Below are 27684 nucleotides of genomic sequence, written 5' to 3'. Positions count from 1 at the left end.
TAAATCGATGAATGTGAACTTCATTTCATTTTGTCATTTGTTTCTTCGTCAGTTTCATTAGGTGACTTTAATAACACTTAAAAATCAAATATCCCCTACTTTTTTTGAATAGTATATTACAGAAGTTGTCTGGCCTACATTCACGCTATCTATCATACAATTTACGCACACAATCTACACACTTCACCACACTTGCGCTTACATCAAACTCTTTCCCAGTACTTTCACATGCATCCACCTTTCACACAAATCACAGCCCACCCAGTCCACCACCCGATTCACTTCCCGGTGGGTTCTCACAATCATACACGATACACTACACACGTTTATATCATCATCACTCGAATCTTCATTCGCAACACCACCGACATCAGGAACATTTTCACTATCACTCTCTCCACTGACATTGTTGCCCAAATCCTCACAATTATACTTGCTGTCACTCCCGAACGAAATCACGACTGGTGGTACTTCCTCATTCAATCTTCCCGCTTTTCTTGTGCTTAAATGAAAGTATTTTTGATTTAATGTGGAGACACTTTAAAGTAGCTAAGTCTCTAACTCAATATCATCCAAAATCTTCAACATTGAAAACACAAATTATTTGTCAATTTAAATCAACATTGATGCTGTGATCTTACCGGAAAAAGATGTGGCTTCTGATAGCCAATATTTAAGACAAAATAAACATTTTTACCATTGGTACATGAATCTTGTACCATAATGCGTTTCCGCCTCAGTTCTAGCAAGAGACTTGAGGAACGAGGCTAGACATATCGTACCAAACCAAACGGCATATGTAGACTTGAATAACCAGGCGCTAACTGATTTGAAATTAGAGTAAAAACGGAAACCATTGAATGTATATCAGTTTATATACATTCACATTACAGTATTATATGAGTTGCGACCCAATTGTGTCAATTTCTAGGTCCCAAATGTTAGCGATTTAGCTCCTTTAAAATGTTATAAGGTGTAGTAAAAACTTTCATAAATGAATGTTTTATCCCTTTTTAACATCACAGATAAGAAAATATTTATTATCTTTCAATGCCGTCAACTTGACTGCCGTCCAAATTTCAGTGTTAAGTATTACCTTGAATTATCTCTATTGGGTTTAACTCGCAGTGCCTTACCGCAAGACTAACAACAACCGCAAGACTAAATGTCTATGCTGATGGGCTATGTCGTCGATGTTATATTGTTGAGGAGGATGATGTAAGGCCACCATTCTTAATAATTCTGCCTGCAAGTACAATATCTCATGTTATCAAAGCTGCAAACAAATTTCAATCCACTCACTGGTGGGGTATTTCTTGGTGCTATGTTGACGCATACATGTAACGTCGTATAATGTTATATAGTTAATTATTAAATCAAGGTTACATGTATGTAATGCAGAACATGGATATGTGTAAAAGTCGAATAACAATGATGAAACATATTTAAATGAACTGCACTTACATACTGGCCATTATCGTGTAGTTTATGGATGGTCTCTCTTATTGTCATCAGGTCAAGATTATATAATTTTGTTGAACATTTGTTAACCTTGCTTTTTTTTTCTTATCCTGCGTTGTAGATGAGTCATTTTTCAAAGCCCTGTACACGGAATTTAAGGGTATATTGAATGCGTAGGCAATCTCTTTTTTGGAAGTTTTATAACATCTATAATTCATTTTACTCGGTTTCTCAAATTAAGTAAATAAACGATTGATACATTGGTTCACTTATCGCGTAATCTTGAAATTGTAAATAAAAATAATCACTTACCCAGTATGCACCTTCTAATATACACACATCATCATGCACTTGCTAATGCATGTAATTAAAGGATGATCCATTATTCAAGGAATTATATTTTCTACGATTCGTTTTTTCTATCTATTCTACGACAATATCCAAAACAAATCTTGTGTGCCTGTGGAACGCGAATATAAATAAAAATATAGATACCGTTAATCAAAAATATTTAAGTCCATAAAATTATAAGATATCGTACAAATTTACACTTTATCAGAAAGGTTACCATGTCATCTAATGCTGAAAATAAGTGTTCTGTGAGGAATATTTTAGGAGACATGCAATACTATGAATATCTCTAAGGAATATTAAAATATCGGTAACCAAATAAACCTAAACACACAAACACATACACACACACCACTCGCACTGCCGCAAAACAAACGGGCGAATCCTCCCACACAAATATTATTAACCGAATGCACCCAATTTGTGGAATACCTTATACCCCTACATGATATACAAGTGACCCAACTTACGCAGGTGCAGAGGTTATGTTTATGTTCTGAGAAATTTACACGAGAATAAAGGATTTTATCGAACTTATAGGCGTTAAGGTTCAACGAGGAAAGTAATTGGGTGACAATTCCAGGTAGATCGTTAAGTTTTAACCATTTAAATTAAAAATTGAAGAAATAGTAAGCAATTTTCGAGTCGTAGTGTCGCCTGGAACAGACAATAGATTGTTTCCTCAATAGGGACAATCCTATTGAAACGCATCAGATGACAGTGGGATCCTAGTGTCATATTTCTTGACTTACTATGTTGAACCACAACACTCCCAAATAGACGGGCTGTAGTAGCACCGTGTTGTATGTTTGGTAGCTGTATAATAAGTGACTCGTTTAACATCAGTTACGTCACACTAATCACGTGACCTTTATAAAAACCCTCATTTACAACACTAGCATTAGTGCTAGATTTCAGAAGTCAAAACCGCATCCAGCTTACTTAAAAAAATTTTGCCCACATTTATGTTGTCGCCCCTATCTGACAAACCAGACCTATGTCCACATTTTTGGTACAATTGTTATCTGATTTTGATGAAACTTATCATTATATTAGTGCTGGTACGATTCATGGGTGAATCGATGTATCACGATACATGACTCATGATTCGTGTATTGAATCGCGATATGCTGAATCGATGTGTTGCGATTCTTTTGGGGTTTTTTTTGTTGCTTCAGTAAGTAACCTGTCACTCTTAATTATCCATGTCACACATTATCCATAGGTACACAAACACTCTTAATTTGTTTTGGTCCTTATTTTAATCCACATCAATATGCTGATATAAAACAGTTTTATTTCTTTGACATCGGCAGGACTAAAAATATCAATTATTAATTTATCCAGTTGTTTTCTTGGTAAATATTGATATGGTTATGAATCGTGGTACGAATTGTATCGTAACACCTGAATTGCAATACATATCGTTCGTGTATTGTGATAACAGTGGCAATATCCAGCACTAAAATATGTTTGCATCCCAAAGAACTCGATGGGATTTGATTTTTGGCACGTATCGGACCATAAAACATGTAAATCATACATGTATAACAAGGTTGTGGCCCCTCTAGAGGCCACAATTTCTGACTGATTTAGATGTAATTTAGAATACATATCAAGGATCTTACATGAGTTTGGTGAACAAAAGGGAAATCATACGTAACATCAGAGAAGTAACTCCAGATAAACGACATGAGGATTAAATACTAGTTAGACCATAATTAATAGAATTGAATTATAAAATATGAGTATTAAAAAGCACAACCCAAATGTTCCTAAGTAAAAATATTAATAATAGTCCTACACTCTTCCACCTGATTGACACACACACATTTATGCACAGGTTATAGTACTTGCTTGAAAACGTCCAGAGAATACTCTTCGAAACGTTGCCTAAATAAATCAGTAATTGTTCTTCCATTAGTATGTGTTATATATGTAGTTTATTGCTCTGTCCAGTTACTAAATGCCTCTAAAAGATCACAGCTCAATATTGATGTTGTTATCTTGCCATGAAAATATGGGATCATAATATCCAATATTTAAGACATAATGAACATTTTAAAATCAGTACACATGTTGTGCATTCTATGGTTTCGAACAATTTGTAATGAACAAAGAAAAACATATCCTACAAGACAATGCAGAAGTAATTAGTAATGTCCGATTCACAAACGACAAAATAATAATTTAAAGAATGTGTAGAATGGACGGAACAGGCATAAACGAATGTCATTCAGTTTGCACTGTTTACCAAACATAATTAATTAGAAATTACAGTAAACAATTAAGAAATTGAATATAAATCACTTTATTAGCGATGTTCCGATAATCGGTTTCAACATTGGTAATTGGTCAGTAAGTGGCCTATTGGTAGAAATTAGAGCTGGGCTATATCCCTCGAAACGGATATTGCGATATTTTCAGAAAATATATTGCAATATAATCACTATGTCAGGTTATTTTATAAAATGTCAATGATAATAGTTTATCACCTTTTAACTGTAAAATTAACATGCATAAAAAAAGTTGAACACACCCCCTGAGTATTCTCATGACACTTTAGTCAATATTATTAAAAGATTAAGCATTAAATACAGCAGGCCTACCGTATTTACAAAAAAATATATAATGAGCCAGTTGTGGCCAAGTTCAAACATATCCAATTGCTAAAAATCTTAGCCAATTTGTTGTTGTTGATTACAAATTATGATATTTGATTTAACTAAGATTATTTACATATGAAGGAAGAACATTTTCATGTGGACGTATTATGCCGTCGCCCCCGTCTGTCCAGACGTCCACAATTTGTTTGTGGACACTCTACAGGTCACAATTTTTATACGCCCACATTAAAATGTGGTCATATATTGTCGTCTGTCCGGCGTCCACAAGCTCTAGAGGCTAAAGTTAATATCCGATTGACTTTAAATTTATATACAGTTTTTAAGGTCATGAGATGAACAAGCCTATTGATTTTATCAATTCCCGATAATTACTACCAGAGTTATGGCCCTTGATCACTTCAAAAAATCTTGTGGACGCTCTAGAGACTAAAAGTTAATATCCGATTGACTTTAAATTTATACACAGTGTTTAAGGTCATGAGACAAAGAATCCTATTGATTTTCAGCGATTTCTGATGATTACTGCCAGAGTTATTGCCCTAGATCACTTCAAAAAATCTTGTGGACGCTCTAGAGGCCAAAGTTAACATCAGATTGGCTTAAGATTTATTCACGGTGTTTAAGGTCATGAGACGAAGAAGCCTATTAATTTTCACCGATTTCCAATAATTACTGCCAGAGTTATGGCCCTTGATCACTTTGAAAAAATCTTGTGGACGCTCTAGAGGCTAATGATAATATCCGATTGACTTAAAATTTATACGCAGTATTTGAGGTCATGAAATGAAGAATCCTAATGATTTTCAATGATTTCCGATAATTACTGCCAAAGTTATGGCCCTTGATCACTTTGAAAAATCTTGTGACGCTCTAGAGGCTCAAGTTATCATCTGATTGACTTCAGATTGATACACAGAGTTTAAGGTCTTAATATGAACAAGTATATCGATTTTCAATGATATTAAACAGCTAAATCCATGATATTAAATGTTTCCTATACTAAACGTTAGCATGGGGCAGAACTATTTAAAAACCAAACAAATTCTAATGATTTTCTGATTAGTACTTAACGAGTTCTTACTCTTAATCAGATTTTAGTGTATTATAAATGTTTCATTACCGAAAAAAGTAAAGATATATATATGATAACTCTTGCAGTCTGTGACATTGGCGCTTGTCCGATTGTCCGGGAGAAGTAAAATTTACTTCGGACTTTCATTGGGACTTGTCCGCCGGTACAGTACTGTTTTTCAATAGAATTAGATACAAATGTACATTGACGAAGATGACACGCAAAAATTTCGCAGTCTGTGACATTGGCGCTTGTCCGATTGTCCGGGACAAGTAAAATTTACTTGGGACTTTCATTGGGACTTGCCCGCCGGTACAGTACTGTTTTTCAATAGAATTAGATACAAATGTACATTGACGAAGATGACACGCGAAAATTTCGCTAAAAAGATTAAAAATATCGGTAAAAGATCAAGGAAACGCGGTGGAGCCCAGTTTCTACTCCAAGGGAGACAATTCCATTTAATACTTGTCTACTGCTTTGACATTTATGACCTTGGAAATGTGACCTTTGTTGACGGTTTTCCTTGACTTTCGTTTTTCTGTTCTTTTTTGTCTTTCACTCTTTGTCGTCTGGAGATGTTAAGATGGGTTGAAGGGGCACAGCCCGGCAAGACATTGAATAATAGGAAACGCGGATCCGGTGACGATGTTGCTCAAGTAGTAGCAGAATCAAAGCGCAGGTATGAAACAGTGTCGCGTAAACGTGAATTTAAACAACATTGGCTAACTGGGAGGCCCTGGTTAAATGTGAACCAGAGGGAGAATGATTCTGTCTCTATGACCTGTTCCTACTGCATCAAAACTAATACAAATAACCGATTTGTGGATGGGATCACTGGAAACTTTAGGATTGACACTATACAGTCACATGAGTTATCCAAGGCACTCGTTCATGTCACATATATTTGCGAACGAAAAGATAAAAATTCATCAGATGCATCAAAAGCTCTCTTGCCTTTAAAAAAAAATGAATTGTAAAGGCTGAACATTTTATCGTAATGAATAACAAAATATATGATCTAATAAAAAATGTGTTTAGTTCTTTTTTTATTTCAATTGACCATTTCCATCTGACTGCTGTCGGTACAGTAAAAAAATTTTGGGGCAAGTAAATGTCATTGTACTTGCCCGCAGGGCAAGTGAGTTTGAAAGTTAATGGTGCAGACTGCTGTTGTTGACTGCTGTGGGCATATGTTTCATTGCCTGGCAACCTATCTTTATCCAATTTTGACAAAACTTGAATTATAGGTTCGAGATATCTTGGTTCCTTTCGATATTGGCATGTATCGGAACATAACTTCGTGGATTATAGCCCCTAATTTATGAAAAATCACATTTTTAGCTTGTGGACTCACTAGAGGTCACAATTTTCGTCTGATTTTGATAAATCTTGAAATACATATTTATAACCCAAAGATCTTGGTTACTTTCGATATACGCGCATATCAGACTTTAACTTCCTGAATTATGGCCCGTGATTGTACGAAAATTCATGTTGTTTAGCTTGTAGATTCTCTAGACGTCACAATTTTTATTCGATTTTAAAAACTATTTAACAAGCCAACAGTGAGACTGATGTCCCCCGCCGAAATCCCCAAATAGATAGATGACACATATTAATTAATCGGACATCAACTACACACTAAGTTTCATCACTCTCTATCTTGTCCCAAAGCATCGACCAAGGAAATTGCTTATCACTGCTTAGCTTTTTTAGCTTGATATGTTAATCATTGAACTCAGTCAAGACGAACATCTACATCAAGTTTAAATATTCTACCTCAATTAGAAGGAGAGTTATTGTGTTCCAAAGTTTCGACCAATCAAATTGCTTATTACTCCGCTTACCCTCAGCAAAAAATTTCATTATCGAACTTAGTCAAGGTATTGATAAAGCTATACACGAAGTGTCCTCACTTTCACTTAATTAGAACTAAAGTTATCGTGTCCCAAAGCATCAACCAATCAAATTGCTTATCTCTTTTTATCATAAGCAGAAAATGCTCATCTTCAGACTCTATCAAGGCTTTGACCTCATAAACACCTACACCAAGTTTGTACATTCTAGCTCAATTAAAAGGAGAGTTATTGTGTTCCAAAGTCTTGGCCAATCAAATACTGTAGCTTATCGCTCTGCTTACCCTGAGCAAAAAATGCTCAATATCAAAGTTAGTCAAGGTATTAATGTAGTGAAACTATACACCAAGTTTCATCACTCTCACTTAATTGGAACTAAAGTTATCGTGTCCTAAAACATCAACCAATCAAATTGCTTATCTCTACTTACCCTAAGCAGAAAATGCTCATCTTCACACTCCATCAAGGCATTGACCTAATAAACACCTACACCAAGTTTGAACATTTTAGCTCAAATAGAAAGAGAGTTAATGTGTTCCAAAATCTTGGCCAATCAAATTGCTTATCGCTCTGCTTACCCTGAGCAGAAAATGCTCATTATCGAACTTAGTCAAGGTAGTGATGTCATGAAACTATACACCAAGTTTCATCACTCTCACTTAATTAGAACTAAAGTTATCATGTCCCAAAGCATCAACCAATCAAATTGCTTATCTCTGCTTACCCTATGCAGAAAATGCTCATCTTCGAACTCCATCAAGGCATTGACCTAATAAACACCTACACCAAGTTTGAACATTCTAGGTCAATTAGAAGGAGAGTTATTGTGTCCCAAAAAGTGTGACAGACAGACAGCCGGACAGACAGACAGACGAACGAACCCATTTTAATAGTCCCCTGCTTTCTTCGAAAGGTGAGGGACAATTATATCACCATTCAACCATAATGGAGGTTGAATTCGAATTTCAGGAAAATCAATTTAATTATATCACCATTCCACCATAATGAAGGTTGAATTCGAATTTCGGGAAAATCGAAACTAATATGCCTGATAAAATGGCCGCTCTTTGTATGCAAATTGTGCAAAAGTATGTAATATGAAGGTTGTTGAATTTTTTGCATTTCAGACTATAACTTTCTGGATTATGGCCACTGATTGTTTGAAAAAACGCTTTTGTCTTTAGCTTGTTTTCTATCCATCTTTTGCAAAATGTGAGCGTATTTTGCTAGGCAACCGCTGTTTTTTCTTAGCTGGTTTATTTTTCCAATATTAACCTTCTAATTTGTAGCCTCTTGAATGATAAACAGTATTTGTTATTCAATAAGGAAGTATGGTTGAATTGAAATCCCATATCTTGACCTAGGTTCTGTATGTATACTATATAGTATACATATATGTATGGATCAATAAGCTCATTTATTTTTTTGCTGAGTCACTTTAAATAACAGTAGAAGATGGCATATACACCATACAATATAGCCACTATAAAACCTTAAAGATAGTCTGTAGAGTGACAGTTAGTTTAAATAGTTGTAAAGTGTTTAGTCATGTTGTGGTTAAAAAGCTGGTACACATGAACATTTTTTATACGCCCACATTTTCAGTGATATTTAAATAAAATATTGAGTCCAAAGAATTTGAGGTCTACAAACAACACATATTTTACCCCTAGATCATTTTGGAAAGGCAAGTCTTAGGTTTTGTAACCTGTGCATATACCTGGGAGTGCACCCCCTAACCCTCCCAAATCTAATTAAGAGTTAAAATTCAATGTCCATCCACAATTTTCTTGTAAACTTGTCATACTTAACACTAAGAAACAGAATGCATGGCGTAAAAGCATAAGGGGGGGTTGGATGGCTGAATGGTTAGCACATGCGCGCTATACGATGAGGTCTGTCATTGAGTCAACTGGCGTGGTTTCAATTTCCTGGTTGTACGTGACAAGGAGTTGGGTCGCCTGTCTAAACTCGTGCGTTTTCTCTGGGTACTCCAGTTTCCTCCAACTGCTGAAAACCCCTACGCGCAAGTGAATTATTGAAATAGAATTGAACCATGTGTAAGTCCCAAAATGACCTAGCTTGTGTTGAGTCAATGAGTGGATGTTAAACACCATCTCTCTCTCTCTCTCTCTCTCTCTCTCTCTCTCTCTCTCTTAAGACTAAGAACATAAAATGTTGTACTTATACTACTTAAAGAAAGAGTCTTTGAATGAAGAGTTGGCCATTTTTGCTATAATAATTCAAAAATAGATGAAAAAAAAGAAAATATTGAAAATTTCATTCGAATTACTTCATTCTCAGCCAAGTTATCATTGTTTGTATGGTCTTGTTTTGTTAATAAATGTCTAATTAATACTTTAATAGTTTATATAACATTTCAGGCTTAAAGAAAGACCTGCAATAGGCAGATTTAGCTCTTGCAAAGTGTATGTTTAAGAGCTTAATTAATAAGTACTAATTTGGGGTCGTATAATGAGGTTTGAGTGGATTTGATGAAATTGTCTTGTCTGGGATTATTTTTCCTCCTAATACCATTTCTTTGAGTTTCACTGCAAAAAATGACTGCTTAAGGCAGGGATGTCACTATTTTTTCGAGTAATAGGAAATTTTGCTAAAGTAAGGGGCAGCAAATGTCGAATCTGCGAACAACCCAGGCACCACAGACTCGGGAAGCATGAAGGGTGTGGGTTTTTTTATCAGAAATTAGGCCTAAAATAAAGCTTGTGGTGCATGCTGAACATTTCTATTGTAGATTGTTAAACACCTGTATGGTATGGAGATGACTTTAATAAATAAGCTTTTGCTTGTTTTCATTTCCTATATTTGTTAATATGTGAATTCATGACCAATTAACGTTATACATGTATGCAAAGTAAAACCATAACAAGCTGTTTATCACTTTAGGTTTTTATTCTATATAATGTATAGAAGGCATGTATACAATTCAAATTAGACTGTTGACATTAATAATGAAAGAAAATACAAAAATAAAAATGTTTGGAGTGCCCAAGTTTAGATTTGTCGTTGATTCCATGAAGTAGTTAGATTTTAGAACGTTAAATACTGTGTGATTCAACATGGCGCCCGAGGGGTTTAATATGAAATAGGTACGAAATAGTACCAAATGGTTTATTGGTATGAGAGTCAAGGTTTAGACTATAATGCCTTGGAAATCGGAAGTTGGAGGCGACTAATATGTGTCTCTCTTTTGTGGACCGATGTGAGATTGTCCGTTGTGTTAACTGGACGAGTAGGCCTATTCACCTTCGGTTATATGTCAATGTCAAATAAGCAGATTCTTATCAACACGATCGGCTCTGGACCGGTTTGATTCTACGTATATCTCGTAGCTGAGAGAAAAAGAAGATAATTACTGCCAGAGTTATGGCCCTTGATCACTTCAAAAAATCTTGTGGATGCTCTAGAGGCTAAAGTTAATATCCAATTGACTTTAAATTTATGCACAGTGTTTAAGGTCATGAGACGAAGAAGCCTATTGATTTTCGATAATTACTGCCAGTGTTATGGCCCTTGATCACTTCAAAAAATCTTGTAAATGCTGTAGAGGCTACAGTTAATATCCAATTGACTTTAAATTTCTACACAGTGTTTGAGGTCATGAGACGAAGAATCATATTGATTTTCAACGATTTTCGATAATTACTGCCAGAGTTATGGCCCTTGATCACTTAAAAAAAACTTGTAAATGCTCTAGAGGCTACAGTTAATATCCGATTGACTTTAAATTTATACACAGTGTTTGAGGTCATGAGACAAAGAATCATATTGATTTTCAACGATTTCCGATAATTACTGCCCAAGTTACGGTCCTTGATCACTTTGAAAAATCTTGTGGCGATCTAGAGGCTAAAGTTATCATCCGATTGACTTCAGATTTATACACAGAGTTTAAGGTCTTGAGACGAACAAGTATATTGATTTTCAATGAATTTTTATGACTTGAACAACTAAATCCATGATGTTGAAAGTTTCGTATACTAAACATTAGCATGGGACAGAACTTTATAAAAACCAAACAAATTCTAATGGTTTTCTGATAATTACTTAATTAGTTGTTACTCTTAATCAGATTTTAATGTATTATAAATGTTTAATTACCGAAAAAAGTAGAAATATGCGACAACTCTTGTTGACTCCCCGGACGATTTAGCTGCTGTGGGCGTATGTTTCGTTGCCTGGCAACCTATCCTTAAAAAATAATATTTGCTTTTGAAAAATGGTACCTTACTGTCAAAATTGTAGCTTTTGGTAAAATTATGCCACTTCCGGTGCCGACAGATAACTCTATCGGTAACAAAAAAAATGACATTTGAGACAACGGAGCATATGAACTTTGTTTTATACAAATCGAACAATAAATAATTAATCTAGGACTGAAAAACTGAATTAGCCAATGGTGCCCAAGGAAAATTACTGAGACAAAAAAAATTCACATTTTTGGCCAAGTCAGATGACTCGTTAATTTTGTGTAAAACATGACTATAAAATATTCATAAATAAAAAAGTTTTTTGTAAAAATTTTAATTTTCTAAAATTGGCGCCTTATATTTGCGAAGATTTGCCGAAAATCAAAAGTAGCGTAGCTATGTGCCCTGTTTCCGGCTATGCCAAAATGTATCGAAAGTTAAAATCCAACGATTATTTTTAAAATTACTGCAATATTTTTAAAAACGATAGCTTCGGTGATTTCAGACATTTCACATTGTCGGAAAACGTTCAAAATAGCTTTATCCTCTAAGTCACACCCACTTTCCCAGTAAAACCGAAGAAATCGAAACGATGCGACAAGCAGTTGCTGAGATCTAATCAAAATGGAATTTGAATAATAAGAATAATAACTAGAACTGCGACGCAGTAATGACGGGTTTCACCTGTGCCACGTTACCCTTGAACTTATGTCACTTCGAGTGCCACGTTACACTTGAACTTACCACTTCCGGTACCAATGGAACCGATAAACAGATTTCCACAAAAACATTGCAGACGTGTTATAAAATGGACGCAGAATCAATCAAACCCGGCAATATCAATTCCATTCATACATTTGTTACCATGTGTTACATATGTAGGGTGCCCCGAGCTGAAAAAAATATCGAAAACTATTTAAAGTTATGGCACTATATTTATATAAACAACAACCCTAGATGATCCTTTATTACAAACTGCCAAGAAATTGTACCTGCGTGCTATATTTCACAAGATATATCCATTCGACTGTATTGTAAAATACACTGCTTTTGTGCACCATCCGCGGAGTAATTAGAGTATTAAATAAATAATGACATTGTTAATATTACTGCAATATTTCAAAAAATGACAACTTTGTCGTTTCGGACATTTCGCATTGTCGCAGAACGTTCGAAATAGCTTTAATCTCTTAAGTCACACCCACTTTCCCAGTAAAACCGAAGACATCGAATTAATCAGACAAGTAGTTTCTGAGATATGCTCAAGTGGAAAAAAAAAAATAATAACCCTAATAAGAATAATAATTTTAACAAAAACAATAGTGTTTCACACAAGCTACGCAGTGTTAAACCCTAAAAAGTGTCCATTGATTTAGTCAAATTGCGATTTTTCGGATCACGGACAGCTATGCATGAAACGTCTGACGCAGAATCAGTGAATGATAATTAAATCAGTCTACCGGAACTCTCAAAATATAGTTGGCAATGTTGGCATTATTTATATTTCTGCTTTATTTAAATTTATTACAATCTGAAAATCAATGATTCCTTTGGAAAATCAAAGTATCGGTATAAACAATTTGTCAAGATGAAAAGAAATTGAACAGAAACTGATAAACTGCTACGGGTGGAAAAGTGAGCAAGAAGTCACATGTTGTAAACAAAGCTCAGTATCGGCATTTGCAAACTTCGTGGATTGAATACTCATTGGGCATTGCGCTTCACAGAAAAGTACAAAAAACTTCTTCCGGGATCAGTGCCATCCATTTATCCAGGAAACAACCGATAGTTCCCTTCCAAAGAAAAGAAAGAGATCAGCTTACCACAAAAGAGAAGTCACTAGGGTAGGAATTTTATAATTAATATAATCATGACATGAAAAGGACATAGCTTTTTCATTTTTTAACCCTTTAATTGACTTTTTATACGCCCACATTTTCATGTGGACGTATTATGCCGTCGCCCCTGTCCGTCCGGATGTCCGTCCACAATTGTTTGTGGACTCTCTACAGGTCACAATTCTTATCCGATTTTGACGAAACTTGAAATATAGGTTTATCCCCAAAAGATCTCGGCTGCTTTCGATATTGGCATGTATCGGATCGAAACTTCATGGATTATGGCCCCTGATTGTACAAAAAATCACGTTTTTAGCTTGTGGACCCTATAGAGGTCACAATTTTTATCCGATTTTTTTGAAACTTGAAATGTAAGTTTATAACCCAAAGATCTTGGTTCCTTTCGACCTTCGCGCATATCGGACAGTAACTTCCTGAATTATGGCCCCTGATTGTATGAAAAATCGCGTTTTTAGCTTGTGGACCCTATAGAGGTCATAATTTTTATCTGATTTAAAAAACCGTATTATTTTATCACCGTTACACCATAAGGAAGGTTGAGTTCCAATTTCGTGAAAATCGGCCCAAAATTGACAGACAAAATGGCCGCCGTTCGTTCTCAAATAGCGTAAAAATATGGTATATCAAGGTTGTGGACCCTATAGAGGTCACAATTTTTATTTGATTTTGTTGAAAATTGAAATGTAAGTTTATAACCCAAAGATCTCGGTTCCTTTCGATATTCGCGCATATCGAACTATAACTTCCTGAATTATAGCCCCTGATTGTACGAAAAATCACGTTTTTAGCTTGTGGACCCTATAGAGGTCACAATTTTTATCCGATTTGAAAAACCGTATTATTATATCACCGTTACACCCTAAGGAAGGTTGAGTTCGAATTTCTTGAAAATCGGCCCAAAATTGACAGACAAAATGGCCGCTGTTCGTTCTCAAATAGCGTATAAATATGGTATATCAAGGTTGTGGACCCTATAGAGGTCACAATTTTTATCCGATTTTTTTGAAACTTGAAATGTAAGTTTATAACCCAAAGATCTTCGCGCATATCGGACCGTAACTTCCTGAATTATGACCCCTGATTGTACGAAAAATCGCGTGTTTAGCTTGTGGACCTTATAGAGGTCATAATTTTTATCCGATTTAAAAAAACGTATTATATCACCGTTACACCCTAAGGAAAGTTGAGTTCGAATTTCGTGAAAATCGGCCCAAAATTGACAGACAAAATGGCCGCCGTTCGTTCTCAAATAGCGTAAAAATATGGTATATCAAGGTTGTGGACCCTATAGAGGTCACAATTTTTATCCGATTTTGTTGAAACTTGAAATGTAACTTTTTTACACAAAGATCTCAGTTCCTTTCGATATTCCCGCATATTGAATTGTAATTTCCTGAATTATGGCCCTTGATAGTAGGAAAAATCACTTTCTTGTTAGCTTGTTCTCTATCCATCTCTCGAAAATGTGGGCGTATCCTGCCTGGCAGCCGCTGGTTATATATCTTATAAAAGTAGATCACTGTCTATTTCATTTCTTTTTGTTTTAAATTATAGATTTTACAAGAAGGCTCACCAAAGAGTACAAGTCGAAGTGTGTCCGAAGAGACTGTTGATGAAAGCTTATGGTGTGACACTAGTGCATCATCAATGACCATAGAATATGAAAGCTCAGAAAATATACAAATAATACAGGAGGTAAATATACTGTACTAGCAGATCGGAATATGCTTTATCATCATTTCATAATTCTTGAGTCAGTATATCTTAAAATTAGTGTTTTGGTCATAAAAGTATATTTTTGTTCAAAAATACATATAATTAGGATATTTTCTAATAAGCGATGAAATACTTCACATTAATTTCCTTTTAGTACCTTCACCTTGTGAGAATGACTACATATACTCTTTTTCAAATGGTTTTGCATGAGTTTTAATTGAGCATGATTTTGTAACAAGAAGCCCTACTATTACACACAATGAATTATTCCTTAGTTTGACAACATGCTTTATCTTGTAGAATATCTTGAAGGCAGTCAAAGTTCAAGCTACACCACAATGCAGGGAGAAAGGTATGTTGCTTACTTTTCTCTTTTATTATAGAACTAAATTGCATAGTCATAATTTGGTAACCAAGATTGGTGTAAGTGTTTGTGATTTATGTAAAAAGTGAAATATTCTTGATATTTCCTTATTAAATCTGTTACACTTTTAAATTACAATTAAATCATATTTGCAAAATTTGTTTAATTATTAACAGGCACCAATTACAGTTTTAAACCATACCGCAGAAGTATTGGTGTGCAAGTTGGCGATACATATGTAGATAAATGTCTAACAGAAGAAGGGAACAAATCGAAATATGGTGACCTTTCTGATATTGGAGACTATGGATCAAACAGTGATACAAATACATGTAGTGAGGATGAATCAGAGTTCGAATATGAGCCTGAATCTACAGACGAATCATCAGATGTTAGTAGTCTAAGGTAGCTTAACCTTTCATTTATTCATACACTAATTCATTTTATGATTACTTCCATTCAATCACTCACAGTCCATAAGCAAAGTTTCTCACCCAGCCAGTCTAAGTAATGGTTGCATTTGCATTTTTTCTCTAGTTGTAAGCTGTTCAAACATGGTTATAATTTTAATTCAGCTACCAAGGACTTAGTTATACTGAAGTGTTCTGTCTTTTTCAGTAATGGAGATTCAGGAGATCCTTTTACACAAAGAAAGTTTATTATTAACGAGTCCAGTTTACTACAACTTTTCCAAGTGTGTCATGTTTGTTATTCCTCATCTACTAATAGCAGAGTGACTACCACTTTTGGTACACTTGTTAAAGTGGTTAGCGAGTGCAATTTTTGTGGACATATTTATAACTGGACGAGTCAGCCTTTCATTGGTACTATCCCAGCAGCTAATTTGATGATGTCTTGTCTTGTCGGGATCTTTACTTACCCAGTCTTTACGACTTTTTGATTTTATGAACATCAACCACATCGATCTCAACATACATGGAGCATTAAAAGTTTTATTTGTACCCAGCTGTGACTGAGAACTGGCAAGATTTTCAAGACACATATATTCAGAGAAAGCGAGGTAGTACCATTGTTGTTGGAGGTGACGGTCGTGCCGACACACCAGGACACTGTGCAAAGTATGGGTCTTATTGTATGATGGATCTAGATGAGAGCAAAATCATTACTGTAGAATTGATTCAGGTAAAAACTATTTTTGTGCACTGCATATGTTTTAATAGTATGGTATTATGATGTAATCTTGGTCATCTGTTATTCTAAATCAATTAATGTATTCCTTAGTCAGAATAAAGATAATTATGACCAAGTTTATTTTCCATTTTGAATTTTTTGATATCACTATGTTATACTGTTTTTGATATCCCTATATTTTAGAGTAATGAAGTTAAATCCAGTGTACATATAGAGAAAGAAGGCCTTATCCGCTGTGTTGACTGGCTGAAAACCTACAATATAAATATAGGAATATTTGTATCAGACAGGCACCTACAAATCCAAAAGTGGGTTAGAGAAAATTTAGAAGGCATAATTCATTTCTATGATGTGTGGCATGTGAGCAAGGGTAATATCATTTTTATACGCCCACATTTAAATGTGGTCGTATATTGTCGTCGCCCCCGTCTGCCTGGCGGTCCGTCGTCCACAATTGCTTGTGGACGCTCTAGAGGCTAAAGTTAATATCCGATTGACTTTAAATTGATACACAGTGTTTAAGATCATGAGATGAAGAAGCCTATTGATTTTCAGCGATTTCCGATTATTACTGCCAGAGTTATGGCCCTTGATCACTTCAAAAAATCTTGTGGACGCTCTAGAGGTCAACGTTAATATCCGATTGATCTTAAATTTATACACAGTGTTTAAGGTCATGAGACGAAGAAGCCTATTGACTTTTAGCAATTTCCGATAATTACTGCCAGAGTTATGGCCCTTGATCACTTTGAAAAATCTTGTGGACGCTCTTGAGGCCAAAGTTAATATCCGATTGACTTTAGATTTATACACAGTGTTTAAGGTTATGAGACGAAGAAGCCTATTGATTTTCAGCGATTTACGATAATTAATGCCAGAGTTAAGGCCCTTGATCACTTTGAAAAATCTTGTGGACGCTCTAAAGGCCAAAGTTAATATCCGATTGACTTTAAATTTATACACAGTGTTTAATGTCATGAGACGAAGAATCCTATTGATTTTCAACGATTTCCGATAATTACTGCCAAAGTTATGGCCCTTGATCACTTTGCAAAATCTTGTGACGCTCTAAAGGCTAAAGTTATCATCCGATTGACTTCAGATTGATACACAGAGTTTAAGATCTTGAGAGGAACAAGTATATTGATTTTCAATGAATTTTTATGACTTGGAACAGCTAAATCCATGATATTAAAAGTTTTGTATACAAAACGTTAGCATGGGGTAGAACTTTATAAAAACCAAACAAATTCTAATGGTTTTCTCAGTTATTGCTCTTAATCAGATTTTAGTGTATTATAAATGTTTCATTACCGAAAAAAAAGTAAAAATATGCAACAACTCTTGTTGACTGCCCGGACGATTTAGCTGCTGTGGGTGTATGTTTCGTTTCCTGGCAACCTATCTTTAAAGTTTGCAAAAAGTAGGTTGAGGTATTTTTAAAGATAGAACACTGCACCTCTCAACATGGAATTTAGCCACAATTCAAACTTACTTTATGCCGTAATCATCTTTATATAATGTGAAGAATATGCTTATCTATAACATATATCTCCTTGCAATACTCTGGATGTTATTGACAAAAAAAAAATGCTCTTGTAGGACTGCAAAGTTTGAATAAATACTCAGCTGAGATCTAGAGACATTTGTGAGACATGAACCAGTCATTTTTAAAGTACCATCTTTCTATGCCTTGTTAAGGCCATTGTTTACATTCAGCATTTTTTATATTCAATAGGTCTAAAGAAAAAAAATGGCATCATTGTCAAAAGAAAAAGAATGTGAAGATGTGGGTTTGTGGACAAAAAGCATCATAAACCACCTCTATTGGTCGGCTGGCTCCACTGAAGATGGAGATGGGAATGTTATGTGGGCAAAGTGGGAGTCAGTCTGTAACCATGTTCAAAATGTACACGAGGGACATAGTGAATTTTTTCCAAAATGTTGTCATGAAGATGGATTAAAAAGAAAATGGCTAAAACCAGGTAATAATACTAATAATATATTTATGTTTAAGTGGCATTTAGTAATATTGGGGACACTTGTTGAAATGTGGTGCTATATTATAAACCAGTGATTGTTTCCCATAAAACTGTGTTCTGCTAAGGTAATATATTACATGACAACCTTTGATCATTAATATTACCCAGGTTTCTAATTCCATATTTGGATCTTTGTTACAAGAATAATTTAATTACAGGTACTAAAGCTTGTGAGAAGTTGACAGATTTACTAACTACAAATCAAGTAAACATCAAACATAGAAGCCTACCATAGTGTTGTTTTATTTTGCCTCTAAAATGATAGGATTTTCGTTTCATGGAATGCATTGCAGGTAACTAATGCTAAAATATACCGTCAAAGATATGTGTGAGCATTGAATTGAATCCAAGCTGGGATGTCTGCTGGTTATATTTTAATTTTTTTTAAAAGTTGTATCAATGTACCGTTGAATATTAATTAGAACTCTTAAAAATGTGATTCTCCAATATTGTTATTTTAAGAACATATGTTGGGATGGATTCCCATATTTTTTTTGATTTTTTTAAAAGTTGTTTCAATGTACCGTTAAATATCAATTAGAGCTCTTAAAAATATGATTCTATAAATGTCTTAGAAATTTAATGTTCATGGCAATAATTCCCAGTTCTAATTTAACAGTTTCTTATTCTTTGTTTTAGACTTTTAATTGCTGCACTCCATTACTACGAAAATAGTACACGGAATCAAGCTGTTACCAAAGATGGTAGACCAAAATTTGATGTAATCTATCCAAAATATAAAAAAGGAGATTATATAGTTAGGGAGTGCAAAGAGCCAACATCTTATAGTATGCATTATTGGAATATAGTCACCTATTATGTAATTTGCTGAAAATTAAGAAGAATAATGATTTTTACTTTCAATAAAATGAAATGGGGTTTAACGTCCTAGTGTTCTGCTCTAACTTGGCTATTGAAGATGGTTACTTTGAATGGAACAATTTTGAATTTGTTGTTTGCATTATGGTTTGGATTTTACTTTTTGAAAAAAAACCCACTGGTCTTGTATTCTTTCAGAGTATGTTAAAAGCCTCATTCAAGAAAAGTGTGACAATCAAAACAGAACTGCAATTCCTTTGAGACGCTGTGAAGTTAAAAACATCACGATTTCCAAATAAATAATTTTAAAAATTCAGAATTAGTTTTTTATTTGTATAAATCCTTTATAATCATGGGATGGAAATGTTTCTCTAATTTTTGTCACAACACAGGAAGGTAGTGCCACACAGAACTTTTTTCCCAAGGTATCCCCAACACCATCTTACAAACTGTCTGTACGAAGTGTAATGGCTGCGTCTGTATCAAGCCAACATTATTATATTATTTTGGCATATATTTTAAAATGTAATTGAAAACACCAATTCAAATGAGTATACAGACAGATCAAGGCTTTTTATACGCCCACATTGAAATGTGGACGTATATTGCCGTCGCCCCCGTCCGTCCATCCATCCGTCCGTCCATCGTCTACAATTTCTTGTGAACGCTCTAACGCCAAAAGTTATCATCCAATTGTTTTAAAATTGATATATGTTGTTTACATTAGTGAGATGAAGAAGCCTATTTAATTTCAATAATTTCTGTTTATTATGTCTAGAGTTATATCCCTTGTTTCACTTTATTGAACCTTGTGAACGCTCTTACGCCAAAAGTTATCATCCGATCTTTCTGAAATTTATATGCATTATTTAGATTACTGAAACGAAGAAGCCTATTGAATGTCAGCAATTTCCGTTTATTATGTCTAGAGTTATGGCCCTTGTTTCACTTTATTGATCCTTGTGAACGCTCTAACGTCAAAAGTTATGATCAGATCTTTCTGAAATTTATTTGAATTATTTAGATTACTGAAACGAAGAAGCCTATTGAATTTCAGCAATTTCCGTTAATTACGTCTAGAGTTATGGCCCTTGTTTCACTTGATTGTCCCCCCTGGTGTGTAGGGGGTGATAAGAATATACCCTTCGTATGTCCTGCGTGTCGTAAAAGGAGACTAAAAGGATCCCCGTAAAAGGGCAATGTGTTTGCCGTGGCTTGCGAGCCCTTTCTCTGCAACACATTACTTTGGCCCATGGTTCACCTAGACGGGGGGTCAGAGTGGCCCACTCTGATCAATCGGCTGTGGTCGTTTTTTAGCTCTGTAGAATGTACCCTTTTCCAATTCAATGCGCTGTTGTTTATTCACTCAGCAATTGTCTACCTTTGTGTCCTTAGTACATTCTACAGAGCGGCGGCTTGGGTCAATCAGGTTGGAGTAGTATTTTTACTTTCTGGCTTGAGTATACCCCTCATTGAGCCCTGAGGCCATGCGCTGGTTATCCGTGCTAGACCTCCCCCTGGTAGGCAGGGCAGTAACCTGGAGGACAATGAGGGGTGAAATTTGAAAAAATAATTCCATGGATTCCCCAGTCCCACCCACCCCAATCAATAAACAGAAACGTCCTAATTCAGAGGACGTTTCAAACTTATTTAATACAAATAAAAAAGTTCTAAAGGCTTGGCCGAGGTTTCTCTTGATTGAGAGTCCCTCTACCGACCTATCTAAAGTTTCGCCATTTTTAATAGCTAAAGGTATTGCCGGCTTAGCCGGTGAACACTTTTGATAGAATGTGCCAAGGAGCAGCATGCTACTATGCTACTCCAGTCAACGTCCTTGGCAGACATTGCTATCAAAGTGTCACTACAAAGGTCACTTAATTCAAGTAGAGGTGTAATTAGATGTCGAGATCTTGAAGGCAGCAGTGAGGATGAAATGGTAGAATACCTTTCATCTCAAGGCGTCGCACATGTGATTCCAACAAGAACCTACATCCTTACTTTCAATCATCCCGACATTCCAAAGACTCTCAAGGCAGGTTATTTGAACATACCTGTTGAATCGTATATTTCAAATCCTCTTCGCTGCTACAAATGCCAAAGGTTTGGTCACAGCAAAACCGTCTGCAGAGGTAAAGACACCTGCGCTTGATGTGGTCATGATGGCCACGAGAGCGCTACCTGCCAGGCGGATTTTTGTTGTGTCAACTGCAAGGGTAAGCACTTTGCTTATTCTCGCGAATGTCCCATTTGGCAGAAAGAGAAGCGAATTCAACAGATTATGTCTGAACGAAAAATATCATACTTTGATGCTAGGAAGCAAGTAGAGCTTACTACACTCTTTCCCGTTACACCACAAGGGAAATCTTTTGCGGGTGTAGTTAAAGCATCTACGAACTCCGTATCTGTTCAGACAGACATAACCTGGCCTAATCAAGTTAAAAAGCCTAAAAATATTACATCAGATCATAATAAAGGGGTCTCGAGCTCTTCCCAATTGAGGGAGTGCTCGACTCAAAGCACTGTTACCATTCTTGGTGAGGGTACATCTCCTTCGCCCCCATCTGGAGTTATTGGGATTATTCCCAATACTCCCATTCCAAATGGCAAGGGGGCTCCTCCTATGCGCTCCTCTAAAGCTGTCACTGCTGATCCTAGTTCAACTGGGTCAGTGGTACAGTTTAAGAGTACTCCATCTGCAAAGGAGAATACAGTCCATTCCAAGAAACATCAAAATTTAGGAAAATTTCGAGAGAAGGATAAAAAGGGTTCAAACAACCCTATCACTCTCTTCAATAAATATGGGGATGATCTGATGGACGGCATAACTGTAGTGGATGTCCATGTGGACCCACTCAGTAAGCCGCCAAGAATTAAATTTCCCTGACAATGCCAATTTCCATTATTCAATGGAATTGTCGTGGTTTAAAACCAAATTTTAATGAAGTTCAACTTTTAATTCAAAAGTACAATCCTTTAGCTATTTGTCTACAGGAAACTTTTTTGAGGAATTCTGACACTTTGTCCTTTAGACATTTTGTTGGTTACCATCATCACTCAGTTGGTGATGGTAGAGCTCATGGGGGTGTTTCTATTATCCCTCTGATATCCCTCAGAGCCAAGTCACCCTCAACTCGCCTTTACAGGCAGTTGCAGTTAGGGTGACGTTGCATATTCCTATAACACTTTGCTCTGTATATCTTCCACCAAGTTTACATCTTAATCCCAGAGATCTTGATGACCTTGTTGCACAACTTCCCCTCCCGTATACTATTACGGGAGATTTCAATGGTCATCATTCACTCTGGGGTAGTCCAGATGATAACAACAGAGGTAAACAAATAGCGGACTTCATTAACATTAATAATTTGTGTTTATTAAATGATGACTCGCCTACTTATCTACATCCTGCCACAGCTTCTTTTTCTTCCCTAGATCTCACCATTTGCTCTCCGGTCCTGTTTCAGGATTTTACATGGAGAGTAAATGAAGATCTGTGTGGTAGTGACCACTTTCCTATCTTGATTGATAATAATGGTCCCTCTCCGGTCGAAAGACCCCAGAGGTGGAAGTTGCATACGGCTGATTGGGCTCTGTTTGAATCTTTGTGTCTCTTCTCTTTTGATACAAAGGAGTTAGAAGATGCAGATAAGCCCATGGCCTTATTCACTTCAATTCTTCAAGATGTAGCTGAGCAGGCGATTCCAAAAACCACGACTGAACCAAAACGTTTCAATAAACCATGGTATAATGACGATTGCAAATCCGCTCTAAAAGAGCGTGATCGTATCCTAAGACGACTAAAGAACCATCCTTCCATGGAGAATATTGCGGCATACCAGATGGTCCGGGCGAAGGCCCGTAGAACCATACGTCAAGCAAAGAAGTCTTTGTGGCAAGGTTACGTCTCTAGGACCAATTCCCGTACAACATCCAAATCGGTATGGGATAGGATTCGTAGGATTAAAGGTAAATGTAGTGCATTATCAGTTAATCATCTAAATGTTGATAATACCAACTTAACAACATTCCCTGATATTGCTAATTCTCTGGCCAGTACATTTCCATTTAATTCATCATCCAATTTCTCCTCTAATGCCTTTCTAGGCATTAAACAACAGCACGAGAAAAGGCGACTTAATTTCAAGTCCCGCAATGATGAATGCTACAATGATACTTTTTCTATTGCAGAGCTTCGGGATTCGCTAAAGCGAGCTCGGGACACTGCAACTGGTCCAGATGAAATACACTACCAAATTCTAAAACATTTACCTTTTTCCACTCTCTTAATTTTATTGGATCTTTTTAACCGGATTTGGGTTAATGGGAATTTTCCCCCTTCGTGGCATGAAGTCACAATAATTCCCATCCCTAAACCGGGTAAAGATCATACGAATCCTACCAACTATCCTCCGATCGCTTTAACTAGCTGTATTTGCAAAACCATGGAGAGATTGATCAATCGAAGGCTTGTTTGGTACCTTGAGTCCAACAACCTCATTACTGACCTCCAATGTGGATTTCGGTCCCAAAGAAGCTCTCTTGATCATCTCGTTCTATTTGAAACGTTCGTCAGGGACGCTTTCATCCAGAAGCAACATTTAGTTGCAATATTTTTTGATCTGGAGAAAGCATATGATACCACGTGGAAACACGGTAACATGCGCGAACTCCATAACCTCGGCCTAAGGGGGCGATTACCTATCTTCATTAAAAATTTCCTGGAAGATAGGTCATTTAAGGTACGACTGGGATCAATATTCTCTGACCCATTTCCTGAGGAAATGGGGGTTCCACAGGGAAGTATTTTATCTCCACCATTGTTTGCAATAAAAATTAATACTATCCCAGCGTGCCTTAAACCAGGTACCAACGGCGCTCTTTATGTTGATGACTTTCAGATGTGCTATGGTTCTACAGACAAGCGGATAATCGAACGTAAGTTGCAGCTTTGTTTGAATTCACTTCAACAATGGGCAACCGAAAATGGATTTCGTTTTTCGAAATCCAAGACTGTCTGCATGCATTTCTGTCAGAAACGAGGTTTGCATCCAGATCCAGAACTTTATTTGGATGGCAATCGCCTTCCAGTTGTGGATGAAACCAAATTTCTGGGGCTGATATTTGATAAGAAATTATCATTTATCCCCCACATTAAAAACCTAAAAAAGAAATGTCTGAAAGCCCTCAACATATTGAGAGTCCTATCAAATACTGACCATGGGAGCAGACCGTAAGGTCTTGCTCAGATTATATCGAGCTTTAATAAGATCTAAACTCGATTATGGGTGTATTGTGTATGGGTCTGCCCGCGAGTCTTATCTCAAAGAGCTCGACACCATACACAACTAGGGACTTAGAATCAGTTTAGGAGCATTTCGTACGTCTCCAGTGGACAGTTTATACGTCGAGGTGCATGAGCCCTCACTGCACAACAGACGTGATAAACTGGCCCTGCAGTATGCTACGGAAATAGCATCACTTCCGAATCACATTTCATTTAACACCATATTTAGACCTCTTTATGAACATTTATATCTGGTGAAGACTAATGTTATTCCATCATTCGGTATTCGCATACAACCCCTTTTGTCTGAGGCTGGTATCGGCCTTGACAATATTGCGAATACCCCTGTCTTTAGGACTCCACCGTGGGCTATATCTCCCCCAAAGATCGATTTCGATCTTACTCAACATAGCTAGATACTAGCTCTACGGTGTTCCAATCTCTCTTTAAAGAGTTAAGGTCTAAGTATGGTGATTATGCTCCTATTTACACAGATGGTTCTAAAGATGGCGACCGGGTAGCTTCGGCTACCGTGACACCATCTGAGACCATCTCTGTGTGTCTTCCACCTGCTGCTTCAATATATTTACAGCTGAGCTCCAGGCCATTCTTCAGGCCTTGGAGTTCATACAATTATACTCATCTTTAAAGCATATCATCTTTACTGATTCTCTGTCCTCGCTTCAAGCAATTAACAATAAACAGCTTGAACACCCATTAGTAGCAGATGTTTATCGTCTGCTACTATCTTACGAATTGAGCAGCAAAGACGTCGTCTTTTGCTGGCTCCCCAGTCACGTTGATATAAGGGGGAATGATCAAGCAGATTTTGCTGCCAAAGCTGCTTTAGATCTTCCCCAATCACCCTTTTTAATACCATATAAAGATTTTAAATCATGTATAAATCATTTTATCTTTGACCGCTGGCAACGGTCTTGGGATCTTGCAGGCACAAATAAACTTCATCACATTAAGTCTCTCTTAGGAGATTGGCCAAGCTCCTATAGAACCAACAGGAGGGATGAAGTTGTTTTGTGTCGCTCTCGTATTGGTCATTCTTTTTTAACTCACATTTTCATATTAAAGCGAGAGCCTCAACCAGAATGTGATCTGTCATGTTCCTTTGACAGTTAAGCACATTTTGATTGAGTGCAAGCATCTCAAACATATAAGATCACGATATTACCGTTGCCAGTCATTATATCACTTGTTTGCCCAACTAGGGTTATATTGTGAAATGCTAAATTTTTTTAAAGAGATAGGTTTTTATTATAAATTTTAATTTGTATATATATATATATCTATATGTAATATTTCATATTTTAAATGTTTATATGCATGAAAGACTGTTTTTATTTTTAAATTTGATATACTGTGATATTGTTTTTATTTATGCATATAAAATCTTGTGATATGATTTAGCCTGTCTCGAAAGAACCACCATATGTTTGGCGCAATATAGCCCGGTCGGAGCTGACGTGCCATAAAACCATATTTCATTTCATTTCATTTCACTTGATTGATCCTTGTGAACGCTCTAACGTCAAAAGTTATCATTCGATCTTTCTGAAAATTATATGCATTATTTAAATTAGTGAGACGAAAAAGCCTATTGAATTTCAGCAATTTCCGTTCATTACCTCTAGAGTTATGGCCCTTGTTTCACTTTATTGAACCTTGTGAACGCTCCATCACAAAAAGTTATCACCGAATCTTTGTGAAATGTATATGCATTATTTAGATTAGTGAAACGAAAAAGCCTATTGAATTTCAGCAATTTCCGTTTATTACGTCTAGATTTATGGCCCTTGTTTCACTTTATTGATCCTTGTGAACGCACTAACGCCAAAAGTTATCACCCGATCTTTGTGAAATTTATATGCATGATTTAAATTAGTAAAACGAAAAAGCCTATTGAATTTCAGCAATTTACAATAATTACTTCTAGAGTTATTGCCCTTGTTTCATTTTGTTAAACCTTGTTAATGCTCGATTGATGAAAGTTATCATCAGATGTGTATGAAATTTATATGCATTATTTAAATTAGTAAAACGAAAAAGCCTGTCAAATTTCAACAATTTCTGTAGATTACTTCCAGAGTTGAGCTCTTGTTTCAGTTTGTAGAACCTTGTAAACCCTCAAAACGACAAAATTTATAATCTGATTTGTATGGAACTGTCTTGTAAAGACCCCCAATTACCTACAAAGGAATAAATATTCGACAACCCTTGTCGACCGCTCGGACGATTTAGCTGCTGTGGGGGTATGTTTTGTTGCCTGGCACCCTATCTTTCCTCCTGCAAGACAGATTTATTTAATTTATTTTACATACTCGGGTCCTGTTTCCTCCTATACTGTAGATATTCAGTTTCTAAAACAAAGGCATTCAGACAGACTGTATGAAATTCAGTGTGCTGGAGAATGCAATATAACCCCTGTTCCTCACATTTTTTCTCAACTAAATCAACTTCTTTGCAGCAGATACTTTCTTGTACTGTTGGCATAATGGTACAGCTGCTACAAGAACACCTGTGAAATAAATAATTTGTTTAAAAAATGGACTTTAATTAATAGTGCCAACACTGCCAACCCATAAATCAATGGGTCAAAAAAATAATTAACCGAAACAAAGGACCAGGATACCCAGCCTTAGTTAATAGTTCAATCAACATTGGCAATATGGACTAATGCATTACTAGGCCCATCATAAATATTCCTTATGCACTCTTTGGAAAGGTGCCAAATTTTCACATCATTCACATCACTATGCCATTGTTTTAAAAAAATAAAAGTTATAAACTGACCAGTAGTGCTGATATCAAGTATCGATGCATGGCCGATGCATCGATTCGGCTGACGCCGATTC

At 36.0% G+C, this 27684-nt stretch overlaps 1 protein-coding gene and 1 pseudogene across 1 annotated transcript in view; one reads left to right on the top strand and one right to left on the bottom strand.

Moving 5' to 3' along the window:
* Nucleotides 1-27684, top strand: part of LOC126817147 (kelch-like ECH-associated protein 1) — a 109213-nt gene that overhangs the window by 4214 nt on the left and 77315 nt on the right. The gene's annotated exons all lie outside the window — the stretch shown is intronic.
* On the bottom strand, nt 19853-27322 carry LOC130012382 (uncharacterized; annotated as a pseudogene).

The sequence above is a fragment of the Patella vulgata genome, chromosome 4 (genome assembly GCF_932274485.2).
Source record: "Patella vulgata chromosome 4, xgPatVulg1.2, whole genome shotgun sequence".
Taxonomy (NCBI): domain Eukaryota; kingdom Metazoa; phylum Mollusca; class Gastropoda; family Patellidae; genus Patella; species Patella vulgata.
This window is presented reverse-complemented; position numbering and strand designations above follow the sequence as displayed.